Below are 19870 nucleotides of genomic sequence, written 5' to 3'. Positions count from 1 at the left end.
ACCCTCAAATGCAAGGTACTTTGTGGGATGTCTGTTGAAACAGCCCGGACCTGGATACTGGCTCTAGCTGGCCTTTATTAGCCCCGCTGCTTTCGGGGGCATTTGATTTGACTTTTTTGAGGAGCCTCTGACAATGCAGAAAAGCTTAGGTTTCCCATAAATTCCAGATACAGCCATGCCTATATTATACTTATAGCGCTGATTTTTCATGTTTGGTGGGATGGGCAAAAGGAACTTTGTAGGAAGTCATTCCATTCTTACCCTCCCTTTGCAAAAAGTAACTCAACTGACAGGATGCTCCAGAGGGCTGCGGGGGTAATTAGTACAGAAATAGAAATTACGGAGAGGAGAATTTCTTTACGTTCGGGTGCAACCCCAGGCCACGACATAGCTATACACCTGTGCATCCACCTACTGCTTCTCACTCTACAGATAGTGGGTCTGTGCTTGACATTGTGTCAAACATCATTGAAAGTCCCCAGCCATCTTCAAAGGCCAAGTGATCTAGGTGAATGGCACACAATAAAACTATGGAGATACCCAGTAATACTTGCTCTCGCCTCTTGCCAACTTGCAAGTAGCAGTTGCTATCACTTCCTATGGAGAGCTCAGATGGAGTTCCTCCATCCAAAGCCCTTTGGGTACAACAATTTATGGAGGACTGCACTAGAAAAGTTAGAGAACTCCTAAAAGAACTCCCACCACTTATCACTGGCTTGGTAGCAAATGAGCACAAATTGATTGCCAACAAATAGGTACAGGACTCATCAGAGTCAGCGATTCATCTGGCTCCTACAGTAACATGAGGACAGGTGGATGGGCAATGGAGCTCTACTAACAGACCAGGGCCTATGACTCTAACAAAGTCTTCAATGACCTGGCCCGCCCCAATCTTATTATTTCGAAGCCTAAGCAGACATGTCCTTACTTTGCACTTGTGCCCCCCTCTCCACCCAAATAAGGTGAATCGTTGCATCACTCTGAGGGGATTAATCCTTCTGGAGCAACTATTCTAGAAAGGTTGAGGCACAGAGGATCCCTCAAAGTCATAGACAACCTGTGGGTAACCTCCCACCAGCATTAAGCCCTTTTGTGGCGATCTTAACTAGAGTCCTTTGCCTCTGCATAGACCAGAGAAAGGCATCTGAACAGCTCTATAACGAAACACTGGACTGGCTTGTATGGCACGCAGGGGTCTCCAACGAGTACCTCGTGAGCTGCTGGTAGCTCTTGAGCTACCCATAAGTAGCTCTCCTGTGTGTAGCCCAGCCTAGAAAAACTGAAAACTTTATATTTAAAATAAACATGTAAGCTTGTCTGATGTGGGCAGTATTGACATTCTGATAATATTCGCAGCTCTGGATGGCTTCATCAACATAAGTTGCCTTCAATATAAAAATGGTTGGAAACCCCTGTAGGGATTTCCCCCTATCCCTGGCAGGCAATACACTACTGACTCGCAGGGTGGGCTGGATTGTTCCAGGGGAGGTGGACCGCTGTGGTGACTGTCACTGTTAATTATTTTAGATGCCCATTACTGGTGCAGAACCTGCTTACTCGACATTTAAAAACACCTACAGCTAGGAGTAACATTGAACTATTGCCTTTAGGTTACTTTTATGAGCCAACTGCACAACCTCGGACAGCCTTGAAATGGCAGCCATCAAGGGCTTGTAATCCTTCAACTTCTGCTTGTGTTTATTCTATGCGTAATGTTGACGTTTTTACAATTCCAATCTCAAACTGATACAACATTTTAGCAGGTGTTAATTGACTTGACAATGCCACGTATTCCATATCCCCGACTGTTAGTTCAATGGGGATCAGCACTATAGGCCACAATTTAGGGAGCCATGAGGGGGGTATGCTGATTACTCCAATCCATAGTGATTATAAACGATGGCAGGACATTACTGGTTTCAGATTGGATGCGGGGTCTCCTCTAGCCAAGGTTTGCCTGAGCTGGTGATCCCTGGCTCTGATCCCCTGCCACATAGTGGTAAAACAGCCCTTGTTCAATCACAACATGGACAGATCAGCAGAAGCAATGTATATTACACAAGAAAATATCACTTACGGAATCTAGTGCCCGCCATGCAAATATTACATTATCTCGAGAAAACAGGGTTAGCAATACTTCCCTCTGGATACCTGAAGTAGTGGAGAGCAATGGTTTAACCCCCCCCACACTTCTAACGATGGAATACTTGTCTCCACCATATCAGCCCCATCAATTAAGGTTGTTTCATGGAATGTAGCAGGCTTAGCTTCCAAATTAAGTAGCCCAGAATAGGGTCAATTTATTGACCAGCACGCTATTTGTCTTTTTCAAGATATCTGGTCATTAACTCTCCTCTTGTGTGCAGGTTGTGTAAACTTCAGTCATGAAGCAATGACTACTGGGAAAGGTAGGTCATCCGGGGGACAGTCTGGATTAGAACCGCTCTAGCCTGCATGATTAAGGAGATCAAGATGGGCCCATCTTGCTCTCCCCAGACATATTGTGTATCAGCCTGACTGTCGCCTCAAATGTAGTTTATCATATATATGATGTGTATTGCAGATCAGCATGGAATACAACTGAGTCTCTGGTTATAGATCTTTTAAATACACATCTAGCAGCTCTACCTGCTTTAATGAGAATAATTGTGGGGAGTAACTTTGTCAATTTGAACCATTGGATGCAGATAGTGAGACCCTTACAGCAGAACAGGACAGTGTTTGATGAATTACGGGTTTAGCAATCCCCTCCATTAAGAAATAGACATCCTCGGTAGTCAGAAATAAACACACTCACTCTCAACCAGGGACTCCATGCCTCTAACAGTAGATCAACCTCCGATAAACATAACACTAGTCTCATTGGTTATATAATGCTGGATGTAATGCAATGGCCGTATTTGATTGACATGACTATAACACCTTGCCATTATGGTGACCACAATGCCCTTGTTCTGACCCTTGGGATATTAATTCACCCTACATCTAACAACTGTGCAGAGTCATTTGAGATTCACCAACCAATTACAGACACATAAGCAGCATAGATAGCTCTGAGAAGTTGTTCAGTAGGATAATTCTGGATAGACTGCAGGAAGGGTAACTACAAATGAAATCTGGACTTCTCTGCAAGAGGGTTTCTTAGAACGCAATAGTAATATTGATACAAGTGTTTCGGCTACAGTTATTGTTTTGGAAAACAGTTACCTTGAATGGTGGTCGTCTTTATGCTGTTTTTGTGGATTTGCTTTCTGCAGTTGACTTAGTGTCAAGAACCTCCTTCTGGTCTGGCAGGTACTATTTAAATGGGAGTGCCCAAATACCTGCTGGACATCATGATAAGATTCCAAGAAAACAACTATGCGCAGGTCAGATGTGGTCAAATGAGAGAATTGACTGATCCAATGCCTGTTGACAGAGGAGTCAGACAGGATTGTGCACTCACTCCCACACTGTTCATGTTGTATATCACTGGTTTAATACCCTTTCTAGACCAACATGTTAATGACGCACCTAGCCTGGCAAACATGAGGGTTCCTTCTCTTTTGTTTTCTGACGATACTTTACTTCTTTCCAATTCACCAATGGTACTCCAAAATCTATTGAGTCACTTTGAATGCTTTTGTAAGCAGAGGGGTTTGGAGGTCAATGTAGGGAAAACAAAGTATATAGGGGGTTATTACAACTTTGGAGGAGGTGTTAATCCGTCCCAAAAGTGACGGTAAAGTGACGGATATACCACAAGCCGTATTACGAGTTCCATAGGATATAATGGACTCGTAATACGGCTGGTGGTATATCCGTCACTTTACCGTCACTTTTGGGACGGATTAACACCTCCTTCAAAGTTGTAATAACCCCCATAGTCTTGATCTCTTGTCACTCAACCAGCTCTAATCCTACCTTAATGGGGATGCTACTGGAGTGTGTGAACCTTTGATTACCTGGGTATTACACTAATGGAACAGATTGAATGGCATACTCATACAACCCATCCTAGGCTTAAAATGTAACAAGTAGCCAGAGGAATAGTAAAAATGTCTCAAGGCTCACATTTTCAACCCATCTCCCCAGCTATTCAGATCTAAAATCATCAGGCCCTAGGGCCAGCCTTATGTGATGCAGAACTGTGGGAACATAGGGATTTGACTTCTTTAGTAACAGCTGAAAATGTATTCATGCATCAGTTGACAGGCCTACCTATTAGCACCCCCTGCAACCCCTGAGATTAGATTCACGGCTTAGATCTATGTTCTATAAGATAGGAATGAGACCTATCTTATATTGGAGGAGAATATGGGCCACCCCTGAATTATGCTCTTATTGCCATTGTTTAGAAGAAATCATACATATCTCTGGTTCATGTAATATACCCTGGCTAAGAAATACAAAAGCAACGCTTGCAGAAATTGTGAGTGAGACCCTCTAGAAAACACCAGGGGAGGCTCAGCCAACCTCCGAAATGCATATTAGGACTATCTATTGGTAACATGAAGAGAGACTTCTGTACACCCAGACAGAAAATGGCACCATTACCAACACTTTCCTCACAGTGAAGGATTTATTTTTGGAAGAGCACTTCCTGGATGAGATAGTGCCTGTATCAGACAGAAGGCTGTTCCTACAGTTTCGCTATGGATCTATCCAGAGTCTTGCATCAAAAGAACCCCCCAGTCCCTAGTCTTGAAAGGCTGTTGTAGCAATCAATCAATCAGTTATTTGTATAGCACAACATCCCATCCGTGAGGTCTCACAGCACTGGTGTAGGGACGTTGATCAGTCAAAGAGCCAGATCTTGAGGTCCTACTTGAACTGATTCGGTGAGAGGGACTGCCTGAGGTGAAGTGGCAGCATGTTCCAGGTCTGCGCGGCGAAGTAGGAGAAGAATCTACCTCCTGCTGTGTTCTTCCCAATTCTAGGGGTGGTGGCTAGGGCCAGTTGAGCAGAGCAGAGTTGTCTGAGGGGGCATAGAAGGATAGGCAATGGTTGAGGTAGGCTGGTCCGATGTTGTGAAGTGCCTTGTAAGCGTGTCAGGAGTTTGAAGGTGATGCGCTTGTTGATGGGGAGCCAGTGCAGGTTTCTTTGGTGGGCGGAGATGTGGCTGTGGCCGGGGATGTCCAGGATGAGCCTGGCCACTACATTCTGTATTCTCTGGAGTCTTGTTTGAAGTTTCTTCGTAATGCTAGCATAGAGTGTGTTGAAGTAGTCAAATTTGCTGCTGACCAGGGCGTGGGTCAAAGTCCTTTTTGTTTCAATGGGGATCCACTTGAAAATCTTCCGGAGCAGGTGAAAAGTGTGGAAGCACGATGATGAAACTTTGTTGACTTGGCGGGCCATGGACAGCGAGGAGTCAAGGATGATGCCAAGGTTGCGTGCGTGGTCAGTGGGGGCAGAGGAGGTTCCAAGGGCTCTGGGTGACCAGGAGTCATCCAAGACAGTGGGAATGGGACCCAGGATGAGGATCTCTGTCTTGTCTGAGTTGAGCTTGAGGCAGCTGTCTTTCATCCAGTCAGCGACCGCTCTCATTCATTGTGCTAGCTGTTCTTGGCTGCTGATGGTTCGTCGGTAAGGGATGGAATTAGCTGTGTGGTGTCAGTGTAGGAGACGATATTGAGACTGTGCCATCTGATGATCTTGATGAGTGGGGCCAGCGTTTCTGTCACATTCTCTCATCTCTTTTGGCTCCCCGGTGCCCCTCTACTCCGTCTCCTGCTTCGGTCTTCTGGCATCCCCCTCCTGGCTCGACTTTCTGGCGTACTCCTCCTCGCGCTCCTCACTGGCGTCCACCTCCTTGCGTTCCTCACTGGCGTTCTCCTCGTGCTCCTCACTGTCCCTCTCCTCCTTGTGCTCCTCACTGGCATTTTCCTCCTCGCCCTCCTCACTGGCGTTCTCCTCCTCGTGGTCATCACTGGCGTTTTCCTCCTTGCGCCGGATATCTGGGTGGAAGTCCAGCCCTCTCTTCTTTCGTCAGGACCCCCGGGGTACTGTAATACCGGCCCCATTCTATTATTCTGTAACTGAGTTACCGCAACCCTGTTACACATACTCCCCCTTGGGAAGTGCTGATGAAGACCTTGTTCCATAGGACGTCTGGAAAGAGAGCCTGCAGTAGGTAACTGGCACCTATACTGACGTCTGAGGCATCTGTCTGTAGTTAGAACATTTTTGCGAAGTTGGGGCATTGTAAAACTGGTTCGGTTGTTAGACTTCTTTTGAGTATTTCATAGCTATGAAGCTGAAGTGGAGTTAATTCCCTGATCTTGGTGGGTTTCTCTTTTTTTGAAAAATCAGTCAAAGGGGCTGTGATCATTGAATAGTTTGGGATAAACCGACGGTAATATCCTGCCATTCCAAGAAAGGACAGTACATCTTTTTTTGTGGTTGGTGGAGGTACGTTGAGGATCGCTTCAACCTTGTTTAATTGGGGTCTTATCTGTCCATTTCCTACATGATATCCTAAGTATGCAATGTCGTCCCTGGCCAGACTACATTTCTCAGGATAAGCAGTTAATCCTGCTTTGAGTAATGTTTGAAATACCTCATCGAGGTGTTGTAGGTGGGCGTTCCAGGTGTCGCTATATATGGCGATGTCATCAAGATATGCCAACACATATCCTGTAAGAGGCGTAAGAGTCTGTCCATTAATCTTTGAAAGGTCGCAGGGGCCCCATGTAAACCAAAAGGTAATACTGTAAATTGGTATAAACCAGATGGGGTGCAGAAAGCTGTTTTTTCCTTATCCGGGGGTGCAGAGGAATCTTCCAGTAACCTTTAGTAAGGTCTAACGTTGACATGTATTGTGCTTTGCCTAGTTGCTCCAACAATTCATCCACCCTGGGTATAGGGTAGGTATTGAATTGGGAAATATTATTTAATTGTCTGAAGTCAATACAAAATCGGATAGAGCCATTGGGTTTGGGTACTAGAACTACGGGCGAACACCAAGGGCTACTCGAAGGTTCTATGATACTTAACTGCAGCATCTTATGGACTTCTTGTTCTAAGACCTTTTTCCGGGCTTCTGGAATTCTGTAAGGAGACGTATAATTTTTCCATCCTGGGTCTTAATAACGTGTCGTGTTAACAGGATTTTCCCTGAGGTTAGGGAAAATAGGTTTCTATGTTTATTTAATATCTCCCTCAAATGCTTTTGTTGTTCTGTAGAGAGAGCGGAGGGAACTGAAAGAAGAAAATCAGATATTACTTTGGGTTGGGGACATAAATCAATGTCCAGGGGTTTTACATTGTTGATCAAGAACCCGTTTTTTGTTGATTCATAAGGGTTATCCATTTCTTCCCATTTTATTAGGAGGTTAGCATGATAAATCTGTATTTTCTTGGGCTTCTCGGATAGTGCTAGTTTTTATGTGACAGGGCTCACCGGTTCCAATATCTTATAGGGGCCTTGCCACTTGGCTAATAGTTTGTTTGCAGAACTGGGTAGTAACACCAAAACTTTATCTCTGGTCCTGAATTGTCTGAGGACAGTGTTTCTGTCATAGGAGTGTTTTTGTCTCTCCTGTGCCCCCTCTAGGTGTTTTCTGCCATCTACCCAAACACTGTGAACATGGTCTTTATTTTTGTTGTTTATACTCTAGAATGTCTTTACCTTTGCTTCCATCTTCCTCCCACTGTTCTGAGCCATATCTAGTAAGGTTCATGGTTGTCGTCCGAACACTAATTCAAATGGACTATGGCCAGTGGATGACTGAACATGGGTTCGTATGGAGTAAAGTACTAGGGGTAGCTTTTTGTCCCAATCTCTACCTGATTCTGCTATGGTTTTCCTCAATACCGTTTTGAGGGCGGTTATAACTCTCAACTAGTCCATCGGTTTGGGGGTTATAGACTGAAGTACGAATTTGTTTGATCCCTAATATATGGCAGATTTGTGACATCAAGTTATACATGAATGGAGTTCCCTGGTCTATGAGTAATTCCTTCAGGAAACCCACCCTGGAGAAAAACCCTATCATGGCCTGCGCCACGGTGTTGGTGGTCATGCTACTTAAAGGTATGGCTTATGGGTATCTCGGGTATCTCGTTGCATAGTCTACCAAGATGAGGATATATGTGTATCCCCTCGAAGAGGGAGTTAGGGGGCCAACCAAATCCATACCTACCCTTGAGAAAGGTACATCCATGATAGGTAACAGTAAGAGGGGAGCTTTACGGTGAGACCCATGGTTGATAAGCTGGCATTTAGGGCATTGTTGGCATTTAGGACATTGATGGCAAAACCACCGAATCTCTGAGTACACCCCTGACAATAAAACCGTCGTAACAGGTATTCCTCCATCTTTTCTCTGTCAAAATGTCCAACCCCCATATGGTTATGTGCCAGATGTAATGTTTGGATATGATATGGGAGAGGTACTACTAATTGTGTTTTCTCCTGATTGTTATGTTGAGTTACTCTGTATAATAGACCTTTCTGGACAACAAAATAAGGACCCACCTTTCCCGTTTTTTGAGTTACTGCGGTTTCCCAGGCATGTTGTAGGGTTGGGTCATCTCTTTTGTCTTATTCGAAATGGGGGTGTTGTTGCCAAAACCGGTTGACTCGTAGGGCTCGAGTTATCAGATAGTATACCCATTTTGTATGATTATTTTATTTCTCTTTTCTGGTTTCTACTTAATTTTAGTCTCTCTTTCTCGGGAGTGATAGAGACTTGGGAAAAAGGAGCTTCATCCCACCATTTATCTAGTTCCTGTTTGTCATGTACACTGTCCAGTAGCTGTGTGAAATGGTCCACCACAACTTTCTTCAGAAGTCAGGGTGTCATGTTTCTAGGCTGCCACAAATCACCTTTACTTTCTAGGTTTGGGTGGGGTGCTGCTAGCTAGTCGACAAAGTCAGGCCAACAGCTTTCCGTCAGTGCAGGTCTGACTCTGTCACCAACACTTAGTGGTGCTGCTGCCCTAAACTAAGCAGTCACCCCCAAGGTAAGAGTCCTAGGACAACATGTAACCTGACCTTTACAAGAGTAGAGCACGTAGGCCACACTCCTAAACACAGAAGGTCTTCTGAGTATTAACAATTCATTTAAATAGAAGTATGCTTCCACTACTGCTTCATAAGTTATTAAATTTGGGTTCTGATGTCACAATGCCTGTTGCCAAAGTGAACAGCCAAGGTTAAAGGCAGGTCACTGTGCATAATTAGAACTATGGAATGTTGAGAGCTCCATTGACGAAAATGAAGCAGCAGTAGCCTATATAAACTGATATAGCCCCCCCCGCTCTCAATATTTCAACGTTCTAATTCACAGCCTCTGCCTTTCTCTTTCCCCTGCCTTTCCAAAATGCATGGAGTGGTCAGGGGAAAGCAGGGCAGCGGCCGTGCTGCAGGGCACAATGGAGCCTTCCCTCTCCTTCCTCCCTAGCTTAGGGTCAATGCAGGCGGAATCCTAATCAGCTCCTGGGTCTCCCTGGCTCTCAGCTGAGCAAAAGGAAACAGTTTAGCCCAGCTAGGGAGAATCAAGGGGTCACTTCAGCCCCCTTTCACAGCTCTTCCTGTGAATGTTCAACAGCTAACAGACGTGGCCCTATGCATGGCTGTTAGCTGTTGATTAATCACAGCAACAGCTGTGAATCAAAGGCATCAGAGCTTTGGGGACTTTAACCTCTCGAGCTCTGATGCCTTTGTTCTATGGGCTAAATGTTCAATAGCCCTTTAGCCTGCCGGAGCTGGGCTATACCAACCATTAAAGGCCCTTACCTTCAGCTCAGTCCTTTGATGCTGGAGCGGGCTTTTAATGGCTCGCTAACCTGCTTTGGCAGGGCTCTAAGGCTATATTACAGCTGCAGTTTAACCGAGGAAACAGGAACTGGCTTTGATTGTTCATTTGTTTGAAAAATTACTAGCCACTTTTGGTGTTTTAAATTTGGCAGTATAGATTCTGCTATTATCATTGATATTGCATTGAATTTGAACAAGCAAGACACAAATGTTTAAGTATTTTGTGGAAGGGTGATGTCGTAATCATGTATTACAAGGAATAAAACACTAAGGGCCAGATGTAACAAAGGGTTTTTCCCATTCTGTGTCAATGGGAAAATGTGTTCGTACATATGGCCCCATATGCCTTACATTAAAGGCTATTGCAAGTCACCACGGAGCTTCGTGAGTTTTTAAAGGAACTCAGCCTTAGGCTTTGCTCCTCTATATTGTCATGGAACTCTTCAGTGAATTGCAATATCCTTGGACTGTATGGCAGGAGGTACTTTATCCCTCATATAATAACCAGCATCCTGAAGCTCAGCACAACAGTAATGTTTCCAACAAGCTGAGAATGTAAAGCAGGCTGGAACCACCATTTATTATATTTAGGTGTATTATGCAGGACTGCAATGCAGGTTTTTGAGTAATCTGTAGTGAGAATAAAAATAGGAGGAAAATATAATATCTAACAATACAAATGGATATGCGTGTTCAATGCATTATTTCCTGTTAACTACAAAGCCTTTGTTTGACTGCAGGACTGGGAGCAATCACTTTCCTGCATCCCGTCACGCAAATAAGTAGGTTTAGCACAGACGCAGCTGGCGTTATTGAAACAAAGGTCTCCAGAGGACTGTAAAACATTACTGATTTGACATCTACCATGAAAGAAGCAGAAGAGCACGCGCACTTCACAGTCATTATTTCAGTGTATAGCCATAGGAAAGCTGTGAAAAGAAAGGTGTCAGTGCCCCGTAATCAAGAGACACGCTGACACGCCAGCGAGGCAAGTGTTTAACGAGCGCGAGAAGAGAAAACAAACATATCAGGCTGCATCTGCCCACTCTTATCTTGAAGAATAGAGAAATATGTTGTACTATTTTAGGGGAAATGGATGCCCGTAGCCAGAAGTATATGTTTGGAGGGGTCCTCAGGAATGACCCAATATCAAATCTGTGCATTTGTAGGGTAAATGCTAAAGTATGGAAGGTTTTAAAGCACGCAATGATTTTAGGTTCCTTTTTCGTTATTGGTGTGATTCTATTTGAAGGAATGCTGGGATTTTTTTATTTCAAACATTTATGCATTAAAGCACATTGAATCAGCTTTCCACAACCCAACTTTAAAATCAATCTATTAGATTTGATTAAAGGTAGGGAGGAGTAAAGTTGGGTGACTTTCACCTTTGTGCATTTTCTAAATTGTTCAAGCACTGAGAAATGCACTGCTTGCAAAGTCTTTTTTAGCAAAAAATAATAAGCTGCCCTCTTGGGAGCCCTTCCTCTCATGTTTTCTTTTTGAGGTCCTGGTTGTTCAGCCTCTGGACTCGACATTTTTAATGGAGGAAATAATCCTTTCAAGACATTCTGCATCAGGAAATCATCACTCCTGCAACCCTGTAGGAATAGACCTTACTTTGGGAAAAGCTAGGAAACTTTATCTGTCTTTGTGAAGGATACATTTACTTAACTCAGCTCCAACTTGGGCAAAAATAGGAAATTCAATCTATTTTGTAAACAGAGAAATTTCCTAATTTTGCACCAACATTGTGAGTAAAGTTTTAATTTCACTCACCGCTAATTTAAAATTAATTAACAGGTAGTTTGAACCATATTCATAATGACTTGTTTGGGAAATTATTAATACACAGCAGTGGCGGCCTGTCCTTTAGGGCGGAGGGGCCACGCCCCCCCCACCGCTTGCCCCTCATGAAGAGTGTCTGTCAGGCTGAACAAAGGCGAGCCTGACAGACACTCTTCATTTTCAGCTCAGACAGCCAGGAGTGATCCATGCGTGATTTGCGCAGACTCCTGGCTGCCTGAGCTGAACTTTGCTGGGCTGAGGAGGTCACAGCTCCTTTGGGCGTGACTCCTCGGCTCAGCAAAGGTGCCTCGAGGCCCTCCTCTGGGTGACGAGGAAAGCGTCTCCCATTGACACTCGCCCTGGGCGCTTCAGGTTTATTCCCTGAAGCGCCCAGGGCGAGTGTCAATCAGTGACACCTCCTGACAGAATGGGATGGGGTCAGTAGTCTCACTGACCCATCCCACTCTGTGAGGAGGCTGGGACTGCTGCCTTCCCTCATTGGCTGCGGTCCCAACCCTCCTGGGACCTGGAGGCTGAAGGTAAGAGAGAGAGCGTGTGTGTGTGTGTGTGTGTGTGTGATGTGTTGAATTGAATGTTTGGTGTGTGCGTGCATGTTTGAGTGTTGTTAATGGATATGCGGTCGTGCGTGCATGTGTGTGTGAAAGAATGAGTGTGTGCAATCTTTTAAAATGAATGTTTGGTGCATGCATGCATGTTTGAATGGTATGAATGTTGTTAATGGATGTGCGTGGGTGCGTGTGCGAAAGAATGAGTGTGTGTGATGTTTTAAAATTAATGTTTGGTGCGTGCGTGCATGTTTGAATGGTATGAGTGTTGTTCATGGATGTGCGTGCGTGTCTGTGTGTGAAAGAATGAGTGTGTGTGTCCCCTGTCCGCCCCCGTCCCTCCTAAAGCTGCCGGCCGCCACTGATACACAGTGTGTTTTAAACAAAACAATGGGGAAAACTAAATAGAATTTAAATACAATCTTCATTATAAAGTTGTGACAAAAAGTTGGTAGTTCAATTGGATTTGGCCTAAATTACCACCAGCTAGCTATACATTAGGAAGGCTCAGACATTGGCTTGCACCCCTCTTAGCTACAGTTAGGTTGTGCTGAAGGTGCTGTGCAAAACAACATCCACATCATCATAATTCCACTTATGGACCCACAGTGGTACTTGTATTCACATCAGTTAAAAAAGGGAGACTAACCCTCCTAAAGCAACCAATTATCCTACCCACAATCAACCAGGATGAGAGATAAGGTACAACAGAAACAACTAACTGTTCTGAACTTCAGTGTTATCCTATCACAATTGCATCATTAGGTTATGATCATTAGGAAAACAGAGTCACCTCTTTCGTGAGGCATTACATCTCAAACTAAATGTACAATCATTTATTCATCATAATTCACCCAGGGTGCTTTGTCTCTAGGGATATGGAGTACTGCAATTCCAAACTCCATAGTTTGGCTACCCTTTCCCCGCCACTTATTTCCAATCCCACACTCTCAATGCTGTAGTATCTGTCTAATTCAGCAGTATTATCATGCTGTTGGTGAGAATGTCTTGCCACGGGATGTGTGAAGTCACTGTTTTTATTGCCATGTAATATGCAGTCCTTTACTAGTGAAATAGTGGTACCTATATGTTTAATCTTACCAGGGCATTCACACGCATGCTACGTGTAATCCTTCGTACTAAAATAGTCAAGCTGGGCTTTGCATCAACAAATAATATCTTCTTGAAACATACGCAAAGTTGGAGAAATGTTTTCATTTCTCAAAGCATTCCACACATTACATGTGTGCTGCACTGCACCTCACAGAGCAAATGTGTGAAATAGCATAGAAATTGCCTAAGCTTAGGATTTTGTACTGCAAGGGTATACTTCCAATGCAAACCTGTGCTAGATATCACTTACAAACCTTTGCATCATGGTGCAAACATAGTGCTTGGTGTTAAGCAGCCCGCGTGTACACCAGAAAGGGGGATGAGGGCAGCAGAAGCCCGTTCTTTTTAAAACACTTTATTTGAACACTGCTCTTTATATGGAATACATGGACAGTAAAAGAAGACAACTGTCTAGAAGACATAGCAATGTCAATAACAATGATTGGTAAATGAGGATTTGGTATAATACAGCATGGTGCCTTTACGATCTGTATCAGTGTCATACAGATAATACTAAGTGTAATACAGTAGAAATTATTTCCCCTTGTCGTCCCAAAAGTCCCTTTTTGCTCAGTGCCGTGAACGTTACACCAGGGACCCCAAATCTTATCCCACTTTTTGGGGCACCCACTACTCTGATAAACCACTTTCTCTGCTCTTTGAGACCAGTCCAGGTCTGTTTCCCAATTTGTAACCAGTAGGGGTGTGAACTTGCCCCAAGACTACACCGGAAATGGCATGATGTATGCCTTCCTTTCACAAATGAAATCAAGTGGATTTTAAAAGGTGTTGGAGTGTGTTTTTCAAAAGCAATATTAACATGAGAAGCTTGCAATATATTGTATAGTGAAGCTGCATAGAAAATGTGTTAACATATGTATGTATGTATGGATGTAGTATTTGTAGAGCGCATTCCGACTCACCAGGAGCATCGAAGCGCTAAAAAGAGTAGAAGGTGAGGAAGAAAAACAGACTAGCAAACCCAACCTTCATCCCACCCTCCTCAAACCTACCAGGATGCTACTAAGAAAAGAGTGAACCAGAAAACTACAGACTATCAAGGAAAAAGCCAAGTCTTGACCAGTTTCCTAAACCTCAAATAGGCTGGTTCTTGCCTGATATTCAGTGGTAATGAATTCCAAACTTTAGCAGCAGCCACCGTGAAAGCTTTGTCCCCCCATCTTGCTCTGTTTGTACGAGGAACCTGAATTCTATATGATTTAACAGACCTCAGGTTTCTCTTGGGGGCATACCAGCAAAGCCTAGTGGTGAGATACCTGGGACCTATTCCATGAATTGCTTTGTGGGTTAAACAAAGTGCTTTAAACATAATCCGCTGGGACACTGGAAGCCAGTGTAATTTCTTAAGACTCCCACTGACTGATTTGCACTGTGGAAGATTTCAAATTGCTCTGGCTGCTTAATTGTGGACCATTTGCAGCTTATTAATCAATGTCTTATCCACATTAAGGAGTAAGGCGTTACAGTAATCAACTTTCGACATTACTAAAGCTAAGACCGCAGAGACTCTCCATTCCTGCTTGAGATAAGGGAAGATTTTGCAAAGCATTTTAATCAGCCAGAGGCATGTCTTCAGAGTATGATTTACGTGATTTCTGAAAGACAGGTGGTCGTCAAAGAAAACGCCCAGGTTCCTACTGACCGTAGTCAGTGCTGGAGGAATCCCACAGTCTGTTGGCCACCAATGTGAGTTCCATAGTTCTTTTGCCTGCCCAAAGCAGAGAATTTCCGTTTTAGTGGCAGTCATCTTCAGCCAGTTTGTCTTCATCCAATTGCTAACACTTTGCATGCAATTGCTAAACCGGTCCACAACCTCCTCCCAAGGTTTTGCAATCGGTATAATAAGCTGAGTATCATCAGCATAGGCGATCGAATGATATCGGCCAAAGGTGCAACATAGAGGTTAAACAAGGTAGGGCTTAAGGATGAGCCCTGAGGAATCCCACATGGCAATGAAAAAGGAGAGGATCGGAAGTTGCCACAGCTTACAGTTATCCACCTATTTAACAAGAAGGATTCTAAAAGCTTAAGGGCTCTACCTCTAATTCCCGCTTGACTAAGGCGGGAAATCAAGAGATAAGGAGAAATCGTGTCAAATGCTGCTGACAAGTCCAACAATACTAGAATAGCCCCTTGGCCATCATCAAACAATTTCCGAATTGAATCAGAAGAAGAGAAAGCAGTCTCTGTGCTGTACGCTTTTTTGAAGCCATGTTGTGACGAATCAAGGCCTCCCCCAGCCACTAGGAATTCTGCCAATTGCTTATTCAACAATTTCTCTAGAATTTTATCCAGAAAAGGAAGAAGTGCTATAGGCCGTAAGTTATTTAAGTCTTGACTATCCCCATCTGGCTTTTTTTTTAATGGCATAACTATTGTTTCCTTCCAGGAGGCAGGATAGGTCCCAGAGTTTAGCACTTCTTAACATAGAAATAATGCACACTTTGAAATGTGCCCACGAGGAGTGGCTACCAATGTATACGAAGACAAATGAAAGCTTGTTAATTCAGAATTATGTACTAATGTTTTGAATCTGTATTAGCATATCATAATTAGAGTTATGTATTAGAAAATGCTTATTATATTAGAAGGCCTTAGCTTAGCGACGGTCTGGGCCTAGTTGCCTGGTCTCGTAATAAACTGTATTTTTCTAACATGTAATGTACTGTTTTCCTGAAGAACACGAAGCTGTACTTTTCCAGAAGTTAGATGTGTGTGTAGCTGTAGTAAATTCTTTCTCATGAGAACCGACTTGCTCAAGGAGACATTCTCGCTGAATGCAACAGTGTAATTCGTAACAGGTGCAATGCTGCCTGGAGTACGAGAAAACAATGGGGACACTGACTGGAGCGCAAAGTGTAACTTTTCTTACCTGACATTCCAACCGATGAAGACGTCAATAACATGGACCAATCAGTGACATGAGAACTCTGGTTTGTGGAAAATTCTGGCAAAGTGCTTGGAGGATTATTGGACAGACATAACGATGCACTAATTATTATCCAATGAGGAATTATGAGCTATTTAGGTAGTTTTGATTTAACGGAGTGACCCAAGGAGAGAGAGCAGAGCAGAGACGCAGAGAGACAGAGACTTTTCACTTCTTTTGCTTGTCCTTTACCTTTTAAACCATCCTCTACTTACCTGATACTTACTTCGCCTCCATAAGAGGGAAGAGTCCTGTTCCTTAGCTATGCTATATTGAGACTTTACCCGTCCTATCTCTGCTGATGGCGAATCGACTGATGTCCTGAGGGTGAAGACTGAAGCTGTTTGCTGATCTGTTGGATTAGTAACTATCTGATGCAAAATTGTAATTGTCTGTTTGCCTTTCCTTTCTAGGTACCAACTGCTATTTTGACAGAGGCCATAGTTAGATGGTTTCCAAATTTGTGTTTGCTAAAATGTTTTGCATGAAGCCCAACATGCTAATGCGAGGTTAGTTAAGGCGTTCACAATTATCCGGTGCAAATAGACAAATGACTGAGTTCTTGCTTTGTTGACTCATGTATTAATGGGACTTTGCTAAATTGCTTCATATTAATGCTGTACCTAAATGCTGAATAATATTCTCTATGCATTGATTAAATTGCTTTCTAATTGAAGATCTGAAGAATTACTAATGAGATGAATTGCTAATGAGATTAACAGAGATGGTATTAGATTGTAACCGATAAGGAAATAAATATCCTAACACTTGACTACATTGGTGTGGTTATTCATGACTGAAAGGATATGGTGTGTTCAACTATTGAGTCTTATTAAATGTCATTGATTAGTTTGTTGATTAGTTACTGTGCATATTGATTGGGTTATTGATCTATTGATTTTGTGATGCCAAAAAGATACCTCGTACTGGGAAGTCCCTGAACGTGGTCCAAAGGTTCATCGACCTAGGTGTGTCTCCTTGTAAGTTTACTTATCAAGGCTCTGACACGCTATCAAAGGCAAGCCCACAAACCAATGAAAGTGACTGATGTGACATGGGCGTGGTTTGAAGCCCAAAGAGAGATTACGGAATGGGATGGAGCACTTTGTGCTCACCCATAAAAAGGAACCCTCCTGCCCACAACCTCAAAGGCATAATGGTATATCAGCCCTCTTTAGTTTACAGGAGGCCATTTTTACTAAATATGTCTCTGTGCTGTATTCCCACGCTTGTGCAACACAGCACAGCAACTTTGGTGGCTGCACCACACTACCCTAAAAGCTAGCAAATCTGCCCATAGACTCGTAGGTTGGGTTTAAAACTGGGTGCAACTGGACATACATTTTCTTTTCAGTACTGATTATTTTAGCTTTTTTGACTGCAAGTGTAGAATGGCTAAGTTAGTTGTGTTGAATTTAAATTAAAACCAGTCCTAGGCAACTAAAATAAAATAGAAGAGAGGTGTATGATCACAACATCAAGGACTGACCCTTCTTTCAAGATAAAGCGTGCGTCTTATCACGATCCCATGATATCCGTTGGAGATTGTAATTAGGAGGATGGGATATCCGTCACGTTTGTGACAGAATATTCCCTCTATCATGATCAAAATCAGGCCCTAAGTCTGCATAGTATGGCTTTCACGGTCCCTCAGCATTTCCAGCTGGAAAGTGCAGGGTTTAACACCTATCATCCCTGACCAATAGAATTGTAATCCTATATCACTTTTAAATATGATCAGTGGGGTAGCCTGTGGATCATTGGCCCTAGTGTAAGCAATGAAACTAAGACCACCAAGCTGAGAATAAAATAGTAGTATAAATGAGGTGCAGCACACCTGGCACACACCTGGGTCCTGGTGTCACTGCTCCTGCTATACTATTATAACTTACATGTCTTCAAGTTTCTCATTCTACTTGCTTTTGTACTCGCCTTTCTATTTCCACTCTGTTCTCTCATCTCCTTCATCCATTTAATGCTCTCCCCTCTAGCCCATTCCTCTGTGTGTCTCTCTTCTCCTGTCTTGTCTCTCACTCATCCTGATCTCCTTCCTCCCGTCTCTCCTTATTTCATGTTCCTTTCTCTTCCTCTTCCATTGTCCACTTTGCTAATCGTTATCTCCTTTCTCTTTCAAACTTATTTCATTCTCCCATTCTGTAACCTTTTCCTGCCCTCCTCCCGTTCTTTCACCCTCTCCCTTTTTTTAATCCCTTTCTTCGCTCTAGTTTCCTCTACTCCCTCTGTAGCCCCCTCCCCCTTGAAAAATAAACATAGCCAAGCCCCTGGCATGCACTGGGTTTATACAAAAAAGTCAGAACAGGCTACCTCTATCTAACATCAGCTGGTGCAGGGAAGACCTGGCCCCTTCTGACTTCTAGGCTCCTGGTGGTTTGGACCAGCTGCACCAATGGTAGTTACGTCCCTGAATATAAAACTTTAATGGGGCACTGCTCCGTCCCAGAAAAGTAGTTGCTACTACCTGGTTCAGCTGGATCCGCTACAAGTCAGTCATCAGGTTGCCATAGGGATGCCAAGTGGCGATGTGTATCCACCACAAACTATTTGGACCCCCTCCCTATGACCTGACCAAAAAGTCCACTCAGAATAACTGAATGGTTACCCAATACTAATATGCAAATTAACATTTCTCACCTATGTCTATTAAGATGACTATATGTGTCACACAAAAAAACACAAAATTCCTAAAAGAAGAGTCTGCCGATGCAGCAAAGTGATGGTAAAAGGTAGCATTGGCCATAATGGCATAATCGCTGCTTTATGATAAACCTTCAGCTGTTTGAAACTTTTCATATCGTGTGAGCTTCCCACTCAAACCAGATTCTCATATTCTTGCTGGCAGGGCCACCTGGTAAGGTCAAAAATACCCTTCATTAAAAAACCTCTTTGGAAAAGGATGGGTGGAAAATCCCCTTAGGTTTTCTTAGGACGACAGGTTCTGACTTGTTTCAGAGCTCGCAGTTCTTCAAGTGGGTGATCTCTTCTGAAGATGGAACTCAAAGCCCCTAAAACACCCACAACAGTAGCTGCCAATGTTCTTACCAGCATCCTTGACAAACTCCATTGCGCCAAAAGCTGCACTTAGAAGGGAGCATGGATTCTACACCCCTTCGTTACGCAGCTGCATACTTACTTTTAAGGAGACCAAATTTCAAGTAGTAACAAAGCTGTGTTACTTTTTCACTTAACAAGGCAAGCTATCCATCTAATGTGTGGCAATTATAAGCCAAAAGAGGTAATTCCGAATGCAAGCTCTTAAAAAAAAGACTGAACAATTTTAAGGCAATACTATTTTATTTTAACTAGTTTTTCTCTTCGTTCTTTCCTTTCCTTGGTGATTTGTGGAATCTGAGGTCAACGCTATTGGAGCTTTGATAATGATTTTAACTGCTTCAAGAAGACTTAACTTTATTAATTAGTGAAGAACAGGTAATGAGCTTCTTTTGGTTAACATGCTAGCATTCAAAGGCAAATGCAGTTTGCTTAAATAAACGCATTTCTCACAAAATACTCTCCCAGCTGCTTAGCTCATTTGGAGGGGCCAAACATTAATATGGGGGGCCCGGACCTCACATGCCCAATGCCCCCTGCCCCCCGTGGCTGCGGCGCTGGGGAAATGTAGTTAAGAAAAGACCATCACATTAACATGCACATAAAACAAGTTTTATACTTTGCCAAATTTAATTAATTTATTGC

The 19870-nt window shown here is 43.3% G+C and overlaps 1 protein-coding gene across 2 annotated transcripts in view; it reads right to left on the bottom strand.

The window, feature by feature from the left end:
- MTA3 (metastasis associated 1 family member 3) overlaps positions 1–19870 on the bottom strand; it is a 964160-nt gene that overhangs the window by 191502 nt on the left and 752788 nt on the right. The window lies entirely within an intron of this gene.

This window comes from Pleurodeles waltl, chromosome 5, assembly GCF_031143425.1.
Source record: "Pleurodeles waltl isolate 20211129_DDA chromosome 5, aPleWal1.hap1.20221129, whole genome shotgun sequence".
NCBI classification, from domain to species: domain Eukaryota; kingdom Metazoa; phylum Chordata; class Amphibia; order Caudata; family Salamandridae; genus Pleurodeles; species Pleurodeles waltl.
Note: the sequence above shows the minus strand (reverse complement) of the source record. Positions and strands in the feature narration are given on the sequence as shown.